We start from the raw sequence: 17,034 nt of genomic DNA, 5'->3' as shown, positions 1-17,034 counted from the left end.
TCAGACATACTGACTTTTTTATATTCTCAATTCTTTTTCATTTGTAACTGTGCTAAAATATACGTAATAAAAATGTTACGATCTTTACTGTTTTTTAATATACAGTTTAGTCGCATTAAGCACATTCACATTACTGTGCAACCATCACCACCCTTCAACTCCAGAATATTCCATCTTCCCCAACTGAAACTCTGTACCCATTAAAGAGTAACTGCCCATTCTCCCCTCTCCCAGCAACCCCCATTTTACTCCGTCTCTATGAATTTGACTTCTGTAGGTACCTCATGGAAGTGGAAAGTGGAGTCATGTAACAGAGACATACTGCATTTTCTTAGTTTTATTGTGCTTCAACTTAACTGCGCCTCACAGATATATGGTGTTATTTACACACTGAGGGTTTACACCAACCCTGCTTCAAGCAAGTCTGTTGGCACCATTCTTCCAACAGCATTTGTTCACTTAGGGCCTCTGTGTCACGTTTTGATAATTCTGACAGTATTTCACTTGTTCATTATTATTACACTGGTTACTGTGATCTGAGATCAGGGATCTTTGAGGTTACTATTATAACTGTTTTGGGGTGCCACAAACTGCACCCAAATAAGATGGCAAACTTAATCGATAAACCTCCTACCCATTCTGCTTCACTGACCAGCCGTTTCCCAATCTCACTCCCTCTCCTTGAGCCTCCCTATTCCCTGAGACACAGCAGTATTGAAATTAGGCTAATTAATAACCCTACAATGGCCTCTAAGTGTTCAAGTAAAAGAGTTGCATGTCTCTATTTATTTTTTTTTAATTAATTTTTATTGGAGTATAGTCGCTTTACAGTGTTGTTGCTTTAGCCGCCACTGTACAACCAAACGAATCAGCCATACACACACAGATAGCCCCTCCCTTTTGGACTTCCCTCCCATTTAGGTTACCACAGTGCATTAGGTAGAGTTCCCTGTGCTATACAGTACGTTCCCATTAGTTGTCTATTTTACACGTAGTATCGATAGTGTATACATGTCAATCCCAATCTCCAATTCATCTCACCACCCCTCCTTTCCCCCTTGGTATCCATACATTTGTTCTCTACGTCTGTGTCTCTATTTCTACTTTGCAAATAAGATCATGTATACCATTTTTCTAGACTCCACATATATGCGTTAATATCCGATATTTGATTTACTCTTTCTGACTTACTTCATTCTGTATGACACTCTCTAGGTCCATCCATGTCTCTACAAATGACCCAATTTCATTCCTTTTTATGGCTAATATTCCACTGTATATATGTACCACATCTTCTTTATCCATTCCTCTATGTCTCTCACTTTAAATCAAAAGCTAGAACTGATTTAAGTTTACTGATGAAGGCATGTCAAAAGCTAAGCTGCTTACATCCAGTTAGCCATGTTGCAAATGCAAAGTAAACATCCTTGAAGGAAATTAAAAGTGCTACTCCAGCATACACACAAATGATAAGAAAGTGAAACATCCTTATGGCTGATTTGGGGAAAATTTTAGTGGTTTGGATAGAAGACCAAACCAGCCACAACATTCCTTTAAGACAAAGCTCCATCCAGAGCAAGGCCCTAACTCTTCAACTCTATGAAGGCTAAGAGAGGCAAGGAAGCTGAAGAAGAAAAGTTTGAAGCTAGCAAAGGTTGGTTCATGAGGTTTAAGGAAAGAAGCCATCTTCATAATATAAAAGCACAAGAGGAAGCAGCAAGTGCTGACGTAGAAGGTGGAGCAAGTTAGCCAGAAGATCTAGCTAAGATAATTAATGAAGGTGGCTACACTAAACAACAGAGTTTCAATGTAGACAAAAGAGCTTTTGATTGGAAGAAGATGCCATTTATGACTTTCATAGCTACAGAGGAGAAGTCAATGCCTGGCTTCAAAGCTTCAAAGGACAGTCTGACTCTCTCGTTAGGGGCTAATGTAGTTGGCGACTTAAAGTTGAAGCCAATGCTCATTTACTATTCTGAAAATCCTAGGGCCCTTAAGAATTATGCCAATTCTGCTCTGCCTGTGCTCTCTAAATAGAACAACAAAGCCTGGATGACACCACATGTGTGTATATTGTCATTTACTGAACATTTTAAGCCCAGTGTTGAGACCTACTGCTCAGAAAGAAAGATTCCTTACAAAATATTACTGCCCGTTGACAATGCACCTGTTCACCCAAGAGCTCTGATGGAGTTGTACAGTGAGATTGATATTGTTTTCATGCCTGTTCATATGATATCCATTCTGCAGACCATGGAACAAGGAGTCACTTTGACTTTTGAGTCTTATTATATTAAGAAACACATTTCATAAGGCTATAGCTGCCATAGACAGTGACTCCTTTGATGGATCTAGGCAAAGTAAATGGAAAACCTTCTGGAAATGAAAAAATGCCATGAAGATCATCTGTGATTCATGGGAAGAGATCAAAATATCAACACTAACAGGAGTTTAGAAGAAGTTGATTCCAACCCTCCTGGATGACTTTGAGGGGCTCAAAACTTCAGTGAAGGAAGTAGCTGCAGATGTGTTAGAAATAGCAGGAGAACTAGAATTAGAAGTGGTGCCTGAAGACGTGACAATCACTACAATATCATAATATGATTTTCAGGAATGAGGAGCTGCTTCCTATGGATGAGCAAGCAAAAGAAAGAAAAAAGTGGTTTCTTAAGATGGAACCTACTCCTGGTAAAGATGTTGTCAAGACTGCTGAAATGACAACAAAGTATTTAGAATATTACATAAACTTAGTTGATAAAGCAGCAGCAGCGTTTGAGAGGACTGACTCCAATTCTGAAAGTAGTTCTACTGTGGGTAAAATGCTATCAAACAGCATTGCGTGCTACATGCAGTGTTCATGAAAGGAAGAGTCAGTCAGTGCGGCAAACTTCATTTTGTCTTAATTTTAAGAAATTGCCACAGCCAAACCATAAACAAGATGAAAAGACAACCTGAGAATAGGAGAAAATAGTTGCAAATGAAGCAACTGACGAAGGATTAAACTCCAAAATATACAAACAGCTCATGCAGCTCAGTATCAAAAAGGAACAAACAACCCAATCAAAAAATGGGCAGAAGACCTAAATAGACATTTCTCCAAAGACATACAGGTGGCAAACAAACACATGAAAAGATGCTCAACATCACTAATATTAGAGAAGTGCAAATCAAAACCACAATGAGGTATCACCTCACATCTCACACCGGTCAGATTGGTCATCATCGAAAAATCTACAAACAATAAATGCTGCAGATGGTGTGGAGAAAAGGGAACCCTCCTACACTGTTGGTGGGAATATAAATTGGTACATCCAGTATGGAAAACAGTATGGAGATTCCTTAAAAAACTAAAAATAGAACTACCATATGACCCAGCAATCCCACTCCTGGGCATATACCCAGAGAAAACCATAATTCAAAAAGATACATGCACGCCAGTGTTCACTGCAGCACTGTTTATAGTAGCCAAGACATGGAAGCAACCTAAATGTCCACCAACAGAGGAATGGATAAAGAAGATGTGGTACATATATACAACAGAATATTACTCAGCCATAAGAAGGAATGAAATTGTGCCACTTGCAGAGACATGGATGGACCTAGAGACTGTCATACAGAGTGAAGTTAAGTCAGAAAGAGAAAAACAAATATCATATAATATCGCTCATATGTGGAATCTAGAAAAATGCTACAGATGAACTTATTTGCAAAGCAGAAACTGAGACACAGATGTAGAGAACAAACTTATGGATACCAAGGGGGTGGGATGAATTGGGAGATTGGGATTGACATATATACACTACTGTGTATAAAACAGATAACTAATGAGAACCTACTGTATAGCACAGGGAACTCTATCAATGCTCTGTGGTGACCTAAATGGGAAGGAAATACAAAAAATGGGATACGTATATGTATAACTACTTCACTTTGCTGTACAGCAGAAACTAACACAACATTGTAAACCAACTATACTCCATAAAAAGTAATTTTAAATTTTTTAAAATTAAAAAAAAAAAGAAATTACCACAGCCACCCCCATCTTCAGCACCACCACCCTGATCAGTCAGCAGCCGTCAACAGCGAGGCAAGACCCTCCACCAGCAAAAAAGATTACAGCTCACTGGAGACTCAGATGACGGTTAGCATTTTTTAGCAATGAAGTATTTTTTAATTAAGGTATGCACATTGTTATTGTAGACATAATGCTATCTCACAGTTAATATACTATAGTATAGTGTAAACATAACTTTCATAGGCACTAGGAAACCAGAAATTTGTGACTTGCTTTACTGCTATAATCACTTTATTGCAGTGGTCTGGAAGCGAATCCACAGTATCGCCGAGGTATACCTATATTTGTCTTTCTGTGCCTGGTTTGTTTCACTTAGCATATCGTCCTCAAGGTTCATCCATGCTGTAGCATGTGACAGAATTTCCATCTTTTTTTAGACTGAATAATATTCCACTGTATGTATATACTATATTTTGCTTATCCATTCATCTGTCGATAGTTACTTGGGTTGCTTCCACCATTTGGCTACTGTGAATAATACTGCTATGAACAGGGGGGAAAAATATCTCTTTGAGACCCCACTTTCACTTATTTTGATTACATACTCAGAAGCAGAACTGCTACATCCTATGGTGAATTCTAACGTTTAACTTTTTGAGAAACTGCCATACTGTTTTCCATAGCAACTGCACCATTTTACATTTCTACCGACAGTGCATAGGGTTCCAATTTCTCCACACCCTTGCTAACATTTGTAAATTTTTTTAAGTAGCCATCCTAATGGGTGTGGCATTTCTCCCATCTTCTCAGAGAGTATGGGGGAAATATATGTGTGTCAACAATTTGTTTGGTACCCTAGTTTGTTGTTCATTTCTCATTGCAACTTCTTGGAACTTCGCATGCTCAATCTAATTCTGCTCTGGCTACATTTTCAATCTAGTTTTCCTGTCCTTTCAAAGTCTTCCATCTTTCACTAATTTAGGAAATGTAAAGTTACTTTGAGCAATTAAAGAGATTTCAGTAGAAAGGACTGAAATGTCCATCAACAGATGAATGGATAAAGAAAATGTGAGACACACACACACACACACACACACACACACGGAATACTATTCAGCCATAAAAAAGAATGAAATCTCACCATCTGTGACAACATGGATGGATCTAGAGGGTATTATACTAAGTGAAATAAGTCAGACAAAGACAAATACCAGATGATTTCACTTACATGTAGAATGTAAAAAACAAAAAATGAACAAAACAGAAACAGACTCATAGATACAGAGAACAAACTGGTGGTTTCCAGAGGAGAGAGGGGTTGGGGTGTGGGTGAAATAGGTGAAAGGGAATAAGAGGCACAAAGTTCCAGTTATAAAACAAATAATTCATGGGGATGTAATATACAGAATAGCGAATATAGTCAATAATATTATAATAACTTTAAATGGTGACAGATGGTAACTAGACTTAGCATGGTGATCATACCATAATGTATGTTATACACCTGAAATTAAAGTAACATTGTATGTCAACTATACTTCATTCGAAAAAATAAAAAGTTTTTAGTACACTGATCCAAAGCAGTTTGCACAGCTCCATTAATCATGCCAACTTCCATCTAAGTAAGTGAGAGAGAACAGAAAAGGTGAAAACACTAGAACTCTGAGATAACAGCCAGGGGACAAGAGTAATAACAGGTATTTGCATAGCAGGCTACATTTTTAAAAATCACGTTAACATTTGCTCTTCCCACTTGAGGAAATTCTCGCTTACATTCCAATTTTCAGATGAAAATTTCAGGCACACTGAAGTGAAATAATTGACTCAAAGTCACACAGCTAGAAAATTTCAGGGTCAGGACCCAAATCCCAGTCATTTCACTCCAAACTGTTTTTAAACTACATGATACTACCTATCATGATACTACATGATACTAATGAGTACTGAGGTCTTCACTTCTGAAGCTGCAAAACTTTTAAGGATCTAATTGTTGGGGAGGAAGATAATTTGAATCTGTTGTTCACATGGAACACCTCTCCAAAGGCAGGCAGTGCACAGAGCATTAAGCACCACCTCTTCCTGGGGCCAGACTTGCCCAACTCTGGACCATACATGTAGATGGATCCAGAATTACACAAGACATGGGTATCCCCCATCTAAGAAACCTGCAGAAATACTACTCAAGAGCCAAGTCTATTGGATCACAGCCATCTTTTTCCACCTCAGATGCTTTGTGGAGACTTCCCTATTACACATGGTATGCCCAGTGGGCGGGTCACATGAATCCTCTTTGCCATTCGCAATTGACACTCAGTATCCACAAGGTATTGGTTCCAGGAACCCCCACCTTCCCACAGATACCAAAATCCACGCACGCTCAAGCTTTACGTACAACGGGTTAGTCCAGTTGGCCTCCACAGGCCGTCCATGGTTGGCTGAATCAGCGGATGCCAAACCCGTGGATACAGAGTGCCGACTGTGTACTTCTCCCGTCAGACCAGATGTCCTCCTCTTGAAACTTCCCAGGGATATTGTGAACTTTAAAGAACGTTGGTAAAGCATAAAAGCTGGGGTTGGGTACATAATATATACTCAAGAAACCAACACCCATCTACCCCCATCGCCTCAGAGAGACCTTCCCTTCCCAGCAAGGACAAGTGGCTGAAGATACTGTGAGGCGTATGAAGGAGAACACTGAACTCTAAAGCGTTTGAGTATTAAATCAGCATTTAAAGTCTTTACCCGTCCTCCACTGTTCCTGAAGCGTGCTTCGTGCTTCTGCCTCTCCACACCTGTTTCGTTGGTCTACACGTCAGGGCTCTGCGCCTTTACAGGCACCGTTTATTCAGCGAGACTGAGCGTGCTCTGAGGGAAATGGCCCTGCCCTCCGTCTCGTTTTGCAGCCCTGTGACAGTGGGCTTACACCTCTCTATCCAGAGAACACTCAATGGGTAAGCACTGACTCGGTCAGAATTGGGCCCTCGAGTTCTCTAAGGGCACCTTGATAACACAATGCCACACTAAGCCCAGGAGCTTCAGAGCCCACATACTCCATCAACGTCAACAGCCCAGTTGGTGCTGTTCAGAAGGGCCAGGAAATACAAACTCTTGACAATTCCATGGCTTGCCTGTATATGTGCCTTCACTCTTTTTTCTATGAGACCCATGGTCGGGGAATAACGCAGACTAACCATTCTTCCCTCATGCAGATTCCTTCCATGCAAGGAGCCTGCTTGCAGCACTTGAAGGCCCCCAGAGCTAACTAGAGCTGACCCAACAGTACCACTTCTCTCAGACTATGACCTCCCTCCAGCCTCTCCCTGGACAGAGACCAAGGTGACCCCTGCTCTTGTCTCACTTATCTCCTTAGACCATCCAGCACAGCTTCCAAGTCTTCAATCAATATGCCCGAGGTGCCGCTCATCTGATGAGGTTATTAACTCACCATCACAAGCGTCCTGAGGAGCTGAGAGTTGAGCTAAGAGCTGATTGGAAATCCCAGTAAGAAGAGCTGACACTTTAGCTTGGGAGACACAGAACACAAACCACAATAAGAGCACGCACTGTTCAAAACATCGGAGGGTTTACTCTACACAGAGCATCATCTCATCTAACCCTCACAGCAACCCTGTGCTACGTATCCCCATTCTACGTGCAAGGAAACAGAGACACAAAGCAACCCAGAAAAGTCCGTGTGCTTTGTCACTACACCGGATGGCACACACCCTGGAGTCCCACAGACAGGACTCAAAGCCAGCTCCCCAGCACCCCAAGCGTGACTGTGGCTGACGCACGTCACTTTTCCAGCCTGAGTTTTCTCCTTCCATATTTAAAGTCCCTGGCACTGCCACTCTTCTCACCTTCATGAATCATGGAACTCCTCTTATTATATCCTCCCTTCCTCAGGAGCCCAGAGGTTCCCACCTAGATTCAGGATGGTCTAGAACTTCAAGTCCTGAGTTGGGCGACCTGAATTCCCATCCTCTATCTGACCTCAGGCCGCAAGTCATTCAATCTTTCGATTTCATCATTTGTCAAAGGAAAATGTCAACACTGGCCCAATCTATTTTAGTGGGTAGTGTTCAAGGTAAGATAAAAGGAAAGGTGTAGAAGTTCCCTGAAAGGTTTCAAGCACTTCTCCAAGTTAAGAAACCATCACAGCAATGGAGTCAGTCTGAGAAACTGTTGCACAAAATAACTATCGTCCAAAACCTCAAAGTGAATGGGGAAACTGAGTCCAAGATACAGAAACTGACCCCAGATTACTCCTATTTTTATGTGGGTAGAGTCTTGGACTGGAGCTTGAGGGCTCTGTGTGCTGGTTCTAACTCGGCCACTGCTCTGGACAAGCCACTGGACTCCACTGTGAAATAAGGATATGATGCTTGCCTTCCCCAAGCCCAGTTGTTAGGGTGTGGGCAGGATACAAAAACACTTCGAACACTTGAGACAAGAAAACCTCTAGGTAGTCAATTATATGCATTTTTTTAAATGTGATGTCAGCCTTTTTTTTTCCTCCCACTCACTTTCCCTTGTCACAATCTAAATTTTATCCAGATGTGAACATGAAGAGGCCTGTCTTTGTTCTCTGCCTCTATGCATACCCTTTGGTTTTCCTTTGTGCCTCAAAAGCTTTCAGTGCTATTCTTTAAGACACAGGTCATGAAGGGGGGGGGGACAGGGTTGGAGAGGGGTGCAGCGATAGAAAAGGGGAGTCAGAGAAAAGAGTTACAGAATGCTCCAGAATGCGTGTCTCCTCTCTCTAAACACAGACAGAGTCAAGACAGTGAAAGGGCCCCTGACTCCAGAAAAATGCCCTCTGCCATACAAAGCCTCCCAGGGCAGCGCTGTCCCAGAGCCCAGAGTGCACGCGCGCGCGCGCGCACACGCACACACACACACACACACACACGCACGCACACACACTCTTTCATGGAGAACTGTGCTCTCCCATCCCAGAGAGGATTTGTTGTTTCAATTAAACCCATCAAGATCTACACCACATGTTAGGGAAGAAAGGAATAACCAAAACAAGACTGAATTACTTTGGCTATTTCCTTGGGGATCGACCTATATCAAATAATCCACCATCTAGGCATCGGAGAAGCTTTTACTTATGAGAAACAGAGGCAGGTGCAGAACCGCAGCAATGGTACTAAATCAAAGCCCGGGGAGCAGAAGGAAGTGGATTTAGATGCATCCACTTAGCTCCTCTACTCATGTCTAAGTCACAGTATGGGGAGCAGATCACAGCCCTGGCGGGGTCTGGCCTCTTCGTCCTCGTCTCCCCTGAGGTCCCTTCCCTCCCACTTTGCTCACTGCTTCAGCTGCCCAGTAAGAACAGATGGACAGAAGTTAAAAGAGCAAGGTCAGCCCCTCAGCTATGTCTTATTTCACATGCTGCCCCACCTCTATCATTCCTTTCTGGGACATAAAGATGGAGAATGAAGGGCAGAGGTGCTGATACATTTGAGTTCGTATGAAGCTATGGTATTTTCATTTACATCCCCTGAATAGCTGGCCAGTCTGATTTACACATTGATAATATGTGATGCTTTGTATTCCAGCAAATATTTAATCCCTGAATGATCAATAATCCTCGCCTGGCTGTTCTTTTTTGAAAAGAAATAAATCCCCTTTTTACTCTTAAAATTCTTGAATAAAATTAAACTGCTTTAGCCCAGGATACACTGTTCCTACGTGAAGCCATGTGGTTTCATAACCTCAGTCCTCAGATGTTTTAAAGGGGCCGCCTTTGCTAACTTGCTATTTCTGAGATCCTAACATCTCTCTAACCTGAGTTTTCTGTGTTATCCATTGACAGTATAAAGACAGCACTTTAAAGTCTGATCTACTTTTTGAATTAAAAGCTAAACTTATTAACCTAAACTAAATCAGTGAGTCTATAGCAGGCAATATTTTTGCATTCCCTGCTTAGTTTCACCCAGAAGGTCTTGATTTAATTCCGTCATTACAAACCTTGTTTCTGCCTTTCTAAATACTGTTTCCCTCCAAAACTACATTAAAAAAAAAAAACACACACAAAAAAAAACTCCACTCCTACACAGATTCTAAAATAAAATCTGTATCCCTTTCCCCTTTTCTCAGAGTTAGAGTTGAACATTGAGAAAAATGCACATTAAACATAGAAAGCGATGGCTCTCCTCTCTATAAGGGGCTCCCAGTGCAGCCTCAAAGCCCACCAAAAGTTCCAAAAACAACAGCAATGAAAAAACAAACTCTCATCTTTGGCAGCAACAAAAGCAATAACTTTCACCAAACCGACCCACGCCAAGAATTAATATAACACAGAACACATCCACATTCAGACCATTATGGCCACATCAGCTCACCACAATATTTGTTTGAAAAACACATAATTTGTGGTAGAGAGAGAGAACCTCTAATACAAAAAGAGGTTCTTTCAAATGCAAATTAACCAAAAGACATATTTTCCCTGTGTTTGGAAAATCACTCCAACATATGAAAAACATACTTCTTGTGTGGAAAAAAATTTTTTTGATGTCCACCCACTTAGTTGAAAAGGCAATTAAATTCGCTGTAGATTTTACCTTAACAGTTGAGAAAAGTTAACTCCTGGCTCCAGAAGTCCTTAAGGACTTTATTAGCATTCACAGACCTAAGTAGTCTTCTGTTCCCAGGTAGCAAAGTTTCTTTTCTTCTCCACTGAAATGCTCGTGTGAACATTGAAGGACATTGTATTACTGAACTGATCGGAAAAGGATATTGTTTCCAATCTTCTGGCAGGAAGAAATGAGAGGGAAAAGAAAGAGAAAGAAAGAGAGAAAGAAAGAAAGGGAAGAAAGAGAGAGAAAAGCAGGGCAAAATGCAGTCTAATCGAGCATTCTTCCTCGTGGAAAAAAAAAAAAGAAGTAAATCCAGGATTCTGGAACGGGTTCAAACATAGCTTGACAGGCTACAGGAGAATTCACACTGAGCATGCTTAGCCCTGCACGGCTTGCATGAGACACTCTTAATGAATATTACTTCCTTCCCACTGGCTATTCCTGCTGGAAGTCCACACCCACTCCGCTTTCAGAAGTCAGGAATTTAGCTCCAGCCAAAGTCCAGAAAACATGCTTATGCAGAGACAAGGCCTCACCGATCCATAAACTTTCAGGTTGTGACCTGCAGGTCAGTTTGACAAATAGAACACGGGGGTGAATTTTTTTCTGCCCTTAGTTGTGTTCCCAGCTTTGTGTCTGTCCTAAACTGCAGTTCCCCTGGAGCAAAGAAAACTCGCTTTTTTCCTAAAGAACACCATGTCCTAAATGCCAGTTTAAAGGCCTTTCCGGATCAAGCTTCCAAACCCAGATCAGAATAAGGGTCATCTACATATTAGAACACACCATGAGGATCCTTAGTTTCTGGCTAAAAAATTTTTTTTCTAATTTCTACCCCAAATGGATCCTTTCTGATAACTTACATGTTATCTCTCTCTGAAATGCTACATGCCAGTAGACAGTCTGAAAATATGTTCAAAATTCAGATTTAATCTGCTGTGCTGTCGAGGTCACACCAAAAAAAATGATTTTTCAAACAATGCTTTCCCTTTCTTTAAATCCCTCTGTCATGTTTCATGACGGGAGGACTGACATTCTGGAAATTTAAAAATAGACTATTTCTCTGACAGTCTGAGAAGGCAGGATTCTTATCCTGCAAATGAAAAGGGTTGGGGTAAAAAGAGATGGAGGAAAGGTAGACAGAGAGAGCCTAACATAGCCAGCACAGTAATGAAAGGGCATTTTATAATTAAAATTAATAATAACAAAATGTCTTTTGTTTTCCTTCTGATATTTTCAGGATACCATTTATAAGTTTCTGTTCTTTATCAAATAACAAATTATAAATATTATTACTCATTTGGAGTTAAAGTACTTATTTGCCTAGACACACACGCACCAATCTGTGTTGGAAAAGAAATGACGTCACAGAGGATGAAAAAAATAGAAATTCTCTAAGTGTACAGAGGAATATGGTGCGTCCAGCCTGTAATACAAAGCCTGCCTAGCCAGCATTGATTCCTTGGATTAATAAAAGGGGTTTCTGTGTACCTTATGAGTCAATCCATTGCTTCTCCATACCTGTAACATTTTCAGCAGCCACTGCTGAGCTGCTAGGACACACTTCCCTTACCGAAGACCCTTGCAGCATAAAATATTTCCTTGCCTGCTGTTGAATAAATAAAATTTCCTCAGACATATTTTCCTTCCTGTAATTATGAGGTCTGGGGTAAGTTTAGACATGGGGGGGGGCGTGTTTTGTTTGCTTCAGGCTTTGCCTAAGGGAAGAATAAGATTTAGTTCCCTATTCCAAGTGTTTATCTGTCCTGTTAACAGAGCAAACTAAGTTTCCAGCAGTTAGATGACGCTCAGGACAAATGGAATTTCGAACAGCGAAATAATCTCACAGCCTGCCATACAGTAAAATAGGAAGGACGTTTATTCATTTGATCTGAAGAGATGGCCCAGAGATCAGAGAAGCCCCAGACACAGAGGGGAGGGACCCTCTATCAAGGCTGGTGCTTTGACCTGTAGACAGCCTGGCCTCCCTGCCATCACGAAACAGTGGGTTTGTTTGTTTGTCTTCTCCCATGAGGTTGAGCACTCATCCTGAATCTAAGGGTGTGTTGACGGAAACAGTCATTGTCTTTTCCAGTCTGAATTTTAAGACGCCTCTATGCGACGCTAAGAGGGTCTTTACAGTGACAGCACACTCATCCATTCAATGAACAAATATTTACTGAGCCTCTACTCTGACACTCATCTGGGCCCTAGAAATTGGGTAGTGACTGAGATGGACATGGTTCCTATCCTCAGGGAGCTTACATTCTGGTGACAATGTAAATAAATAAATAACTATGTAAAAACGAATAAACAGTGAATGTAAGTGAAAGGGAGGAAATAGAAGGGAAATGATGAGAGAGAATAAGTTACGGAAACCACGGTGTGTGGGGGTGTGTATGGGTGGGTGTGTCCGGGGCTCGGAGCCACAGAATCAGGAAAATGGGAGGCATATTTGGGAAACTATTTATTAGCCAATCCAATATGTGTTTAAAGAGAATGGTGGTACCTTTAGCAGAAATCAGGAAAGAAAATCATGTCTAACATATGGTCAGCTCAAACATTTACTGGACTGAGTATCTTGAGTGTAAGGGTGATAAGGATATCCAACCTACACTATTATTTTAGTCAGGAATTATACGTAACTGTTAATAGGAACCTGATTACAGTCTCTTAAGTACTTTTCTCTCATTTAAAAGAAATTCAGAGGTTGATAGTCCAAAACTTGGCCACCCAAGTCTATCTTTTTGGTCTAACATCTTTAATGCACACTGTCCATCCTCACGTTTGCTTTATAGTCCAATACGGCGGCTGAACTCCAACCATCACATCTGCTTTCCAGAAGTTAGAAAGAAGCAAGGGTGAAGTAAAAAGTAAAAATGACTGCTGTATCAGTCTTCTATTGCTGCTGTAACAAATTACCTCAAACTTAGTGGCTTAAAAAATATATGTGTGTGTGTGTGTGTGTGTGTGTGTGTGTGTGTGTATACATATATATATATATATACACATACACACACACGTATATATATATATATATATATATATATATATGTATATTACCCTACAGTTTTACAGGTTAAAAATCTGACCTGGGTCTCACTGGGGTACAATCAAGGTGTCAGCAGGGCAGCATTTCCTTCTGGAGCCTACAGGAGAGAATCTATTTCCTTGCCTTTTCCATCCTCTGGAGGCCACAGCATTCCTTGGCTTTGGGCCCCTTCCTCTAGCGGGTTGAGTCCTTCTTATGTTGCGTTACTTTGAACTCTTTCCCCTCTTTCACTTACACTTCTCCATGTAATGACATTGGGCCGACCTGGATAATCTAGGATCCAGCTGATTAACCACCTTAATTCTATCTGCAACTTTAATCCTTCTTTTCCATGTAAGTTAACATATTCACAGGTACCAGGGATTAGGACATGGTCATCTTTGGGGGGCATTAGTCAGCTTTCCACACTTGCCTGCAGCTGATTTAACTACCTCAACATGGACTTCTCAAAAGCTGTGTCCAGTGCCTTTCTCTTACATTCAATGGCCCCTTCTATCTGTAAGGAAGGCTACACACAACACTACATTTGACAATATAGAGGCCTTTCCTATGGAATAAGGGAGAATAGAATTGGATAGGGAATTGGCAGTCTCTGACACAAATATCTAGCATGTGAAGCCAGGACTAACCCTGGATTATTGCAAAAGCATCTTAATTGGCTGCCCTTGTTCTAGACTATATGTGTGTCTAAGCCACTGCAAGTTTAAGCTTTCTAAATCACATATGATTAAGACAAATTGGTGTTTTTAAATCTCTATCACTTACCTATTTTCTATGGGACACAAGCCAAATTCCTCAACTGGATGCTTAGGGCCTTTCACATGCTAGCCCTTAACTATCTTTTCAGACTAATTTCTACCACTTGCTCTAACTCCAATAATCCTTCAACCCCTCAGGAATCTACAATTTGTTGATCCTTCCACTCTTTCACTATCCTCACCCCAACTTTTCTCCTGATGAAACTGAAAGGCATGGGCAACCATCAGTTATCTTTTGTGCACACCCTCAGTTCTCCTGATCCCCTTTCACGTTATCATTCTCATCAAGCAGAGGGGATGCTGTGGTGGCCGGGAAGAGTCCTTCAGTCCCAAAGGCCCCCAGTACAATACCCAAGCCAGGGGCATTTGCTGCTGAGGGCTCGCAGCTGAGTCTCTCCCTGAGACCTGTCCTTAGCCAATGGGAGCCACTTCACCAAAGTTATGCCCCATCCCTGGAGACATCCCACATCCACTGATTGGTCCCTAAGGGGGGTATAAGAGTTAAGCCCCCTTGGCTTCATTTGGAACAGTGCTGCCAGTTCTACTGCAATAGCACCACACTCCTACCTCCCCTCTGCCCAATCTGCTACCCTCACTCCTTTACAGGTATTTCTCACAAGAACAACCCCCAAAGCTTCCTACATGCAAATCTCTACCTCAGAGTGTGTTTCAAGAAACTAAAAACAGAGCTACCATATGATCCTGCAATCCCATTCCTGGGCATATACTGGAGAAAAACATGGTTCGAAAGGATACATGTACCCCAATGTTCATTGCAGCGCTGTTTACGATTGCCAAGACGTGGAAGCAACTTAAATGTCCATCGACAGATGAATGGATAAAGATGTGGAACATATGTATGATGGAATATTACTCAGCCATAAAAAAAGAATGAAATAATGCCATTTGCAGCAACATGGATGGACTTGGAGATTATCATACTAAGTGAAGTAAGTCAGACAGAGAAAAACAAATATCATATGATACTGCTTATATGAAGACTCTAGAAAAAATTATACAAATGATCTTATTTACAAAACAGAAACAGACTCACAGACTTAGAGACCAAACTTATGGTTACCAGGGGGAAGGGTTGAGTGGAGGGAGAGATTGGGAGTTTGGGATTGACATGTACACACTGCTATATTTAAAACAGATAACCAACAAGGACCTATTGTACAGTGCAGGGAATTCTCCTCAATATTCTGTAATAACCTAAATGGGAAAAGAATTTGAAAAAGAATAGATACATGTATAACTATCATTTTGCAGTATACCTGAAACTAATACAATATTGTTAATCAACTGTACTCCAAAATAAAATAAAAATTTTTTAAAAAAGTAATTCTGACCTGAGACAATTGGTACCATGCGTTCTTGGAAGCAGACTCTAAAATAAGTTTTGGAGCCACACCACCAGCTCGCTGGCAATCAGGACTGCATCACTGGCTGGTAAGAGGTAATGAGTAGCTCCTGGCATGCTGTCATGGTACAATTGTTATAACTTCCACCAGTGGTAAACTGGATAGGATACGCGTGTAATGAAATGCACTAGGAAGGATATCTCTGGAACCTGAAAGACACAGACTATGAAGTTGAATAACTGTTGTTGGGGGCTACTGATGCATTGAGGAATGACAATGAAAGGCTGTGGGTGATTAATCATCAATTAAAGGTTAAGTGTGAAAGCCAGTATTTAAAGAGACCTCCTCTTCTGCAGCTAAAGAATCAGAAAGCCGAGGACCAGGGCCACTTAATGATAGGTGTAGCAGAATCCCAGTGGAGGCTGAATTCTCAGACCCTGGGTAGCTGCTACGCCAAGATTAGGACCCTGATTAGGAAGAAATGAAACCCTGAGAACTGGGACATCTGTGTTGATGAACTCGAGCAGGTCCAGGCCCACTCCTCCTCGTTAAGCTGGCATTTATGCCTTTTTTTAAGGACATTTATTCCTTTTCTTAGGTCTTGGCTTTGCAAAAGAATATGTGCCACTTCCTGCAGGACTGCCATGGAGATGATTAATAAAAGATGGTTCTTATTAATCCTTAGGGAAAGATGATGGGCAGCTAACAAGGAAGTTGCTTAATTCATAGAACCGAAAGAAATCAAGCGTGGATGATAGGAAACTGAAGGTAGTCACTCCAATCAAGAGTCAAAATCCTCTGAGCAGTTTCTGGAACAAATCCAGAGCCCATTACTTGAAAGAGAGGCTGAGTTCCCATGAAGAAAATTTATGGAACACAGAAAGCATATGTGAAAATAATTTTCCCAATCCTTCCAGAAAAGGCAAAGTGAAAGACAGTCATTTATTTAGAAAAGGGGAATGACTAGGTATTGTGAAGACACACTGATATCTGAGATCTTCATGGTCACCCTGTTGGAGTGGGGGCTTCGGGAACCAGGTAATACATGGAGTCTTGTCCCAGGTCCAAATTACAGTGTCTCCACTTATTCACAGACCCACTCAGTGGTCATTTCTCTGATACCCAAAATGTACAGTTGAAACGAACATGCTTAAAAATTGGCGGGAGCCACACATGGTTCCTTGGACTGTGGAATAAGATTTATCAACTGAGAAATAAATCCAAGAGGAATCCTCTAAATCTTATCCTCTGGCTAAGATAG

The 17,034-nt window shown here is 41.2% G+C and overlaps 1 long non-coding RNA gene across 4 annotated transcripts in view; it reads right to left on the bottom strand.

Moving 5' to 3' along the window:
- LOC109550953 (uncharacterized) overlaps nucleotides 1–10,967 on the bottom strand; it is a 275,762-nt gene extending 264,795 nt beyond the window's left edge. For 2 of the 4 annotated variants that reach the window (XR_012333284.1, XR_012333283.1), the window contains exon 1: nucleotides 10,588–10,966. This is a non-coding gene — a long non-coding RNA (uncharacterized lncRNA). Of the gene's footprint in view, nucleotides 1–10,587 lie in introns of all 4 variants that reach the window. The other 2 variants (XR_012333286.1, XR_004527805.2) reach the window with 2 other exon arrangements.
- Nucleotides 10,968–17,034: the final 6,067 nt, after the last annotated feature.

The sequence above is a fragment of the Tursiops truncatus genome, chromosome 8 (genome assembly GCF_011762595.2).
Source record: "Tursiops truncatus isolate mTurTru1 chromosome 8, mTurTru1.mat.Y, whole genome shotgun sequence".
In the NCBI taxonomy this organism is placed as follows: domain Eukaryota; kingdom Metazoa; phylum Chordata; class Mammalia; order Artiodactyla; family Delphinidae; genus Tursiops; species Tursiops truncatus.
The sequence above is the reverse complement of the archived record's forward strand: the minus strand, read 5'-3'. Positions and strand labels throughout refer to the sequence as shown.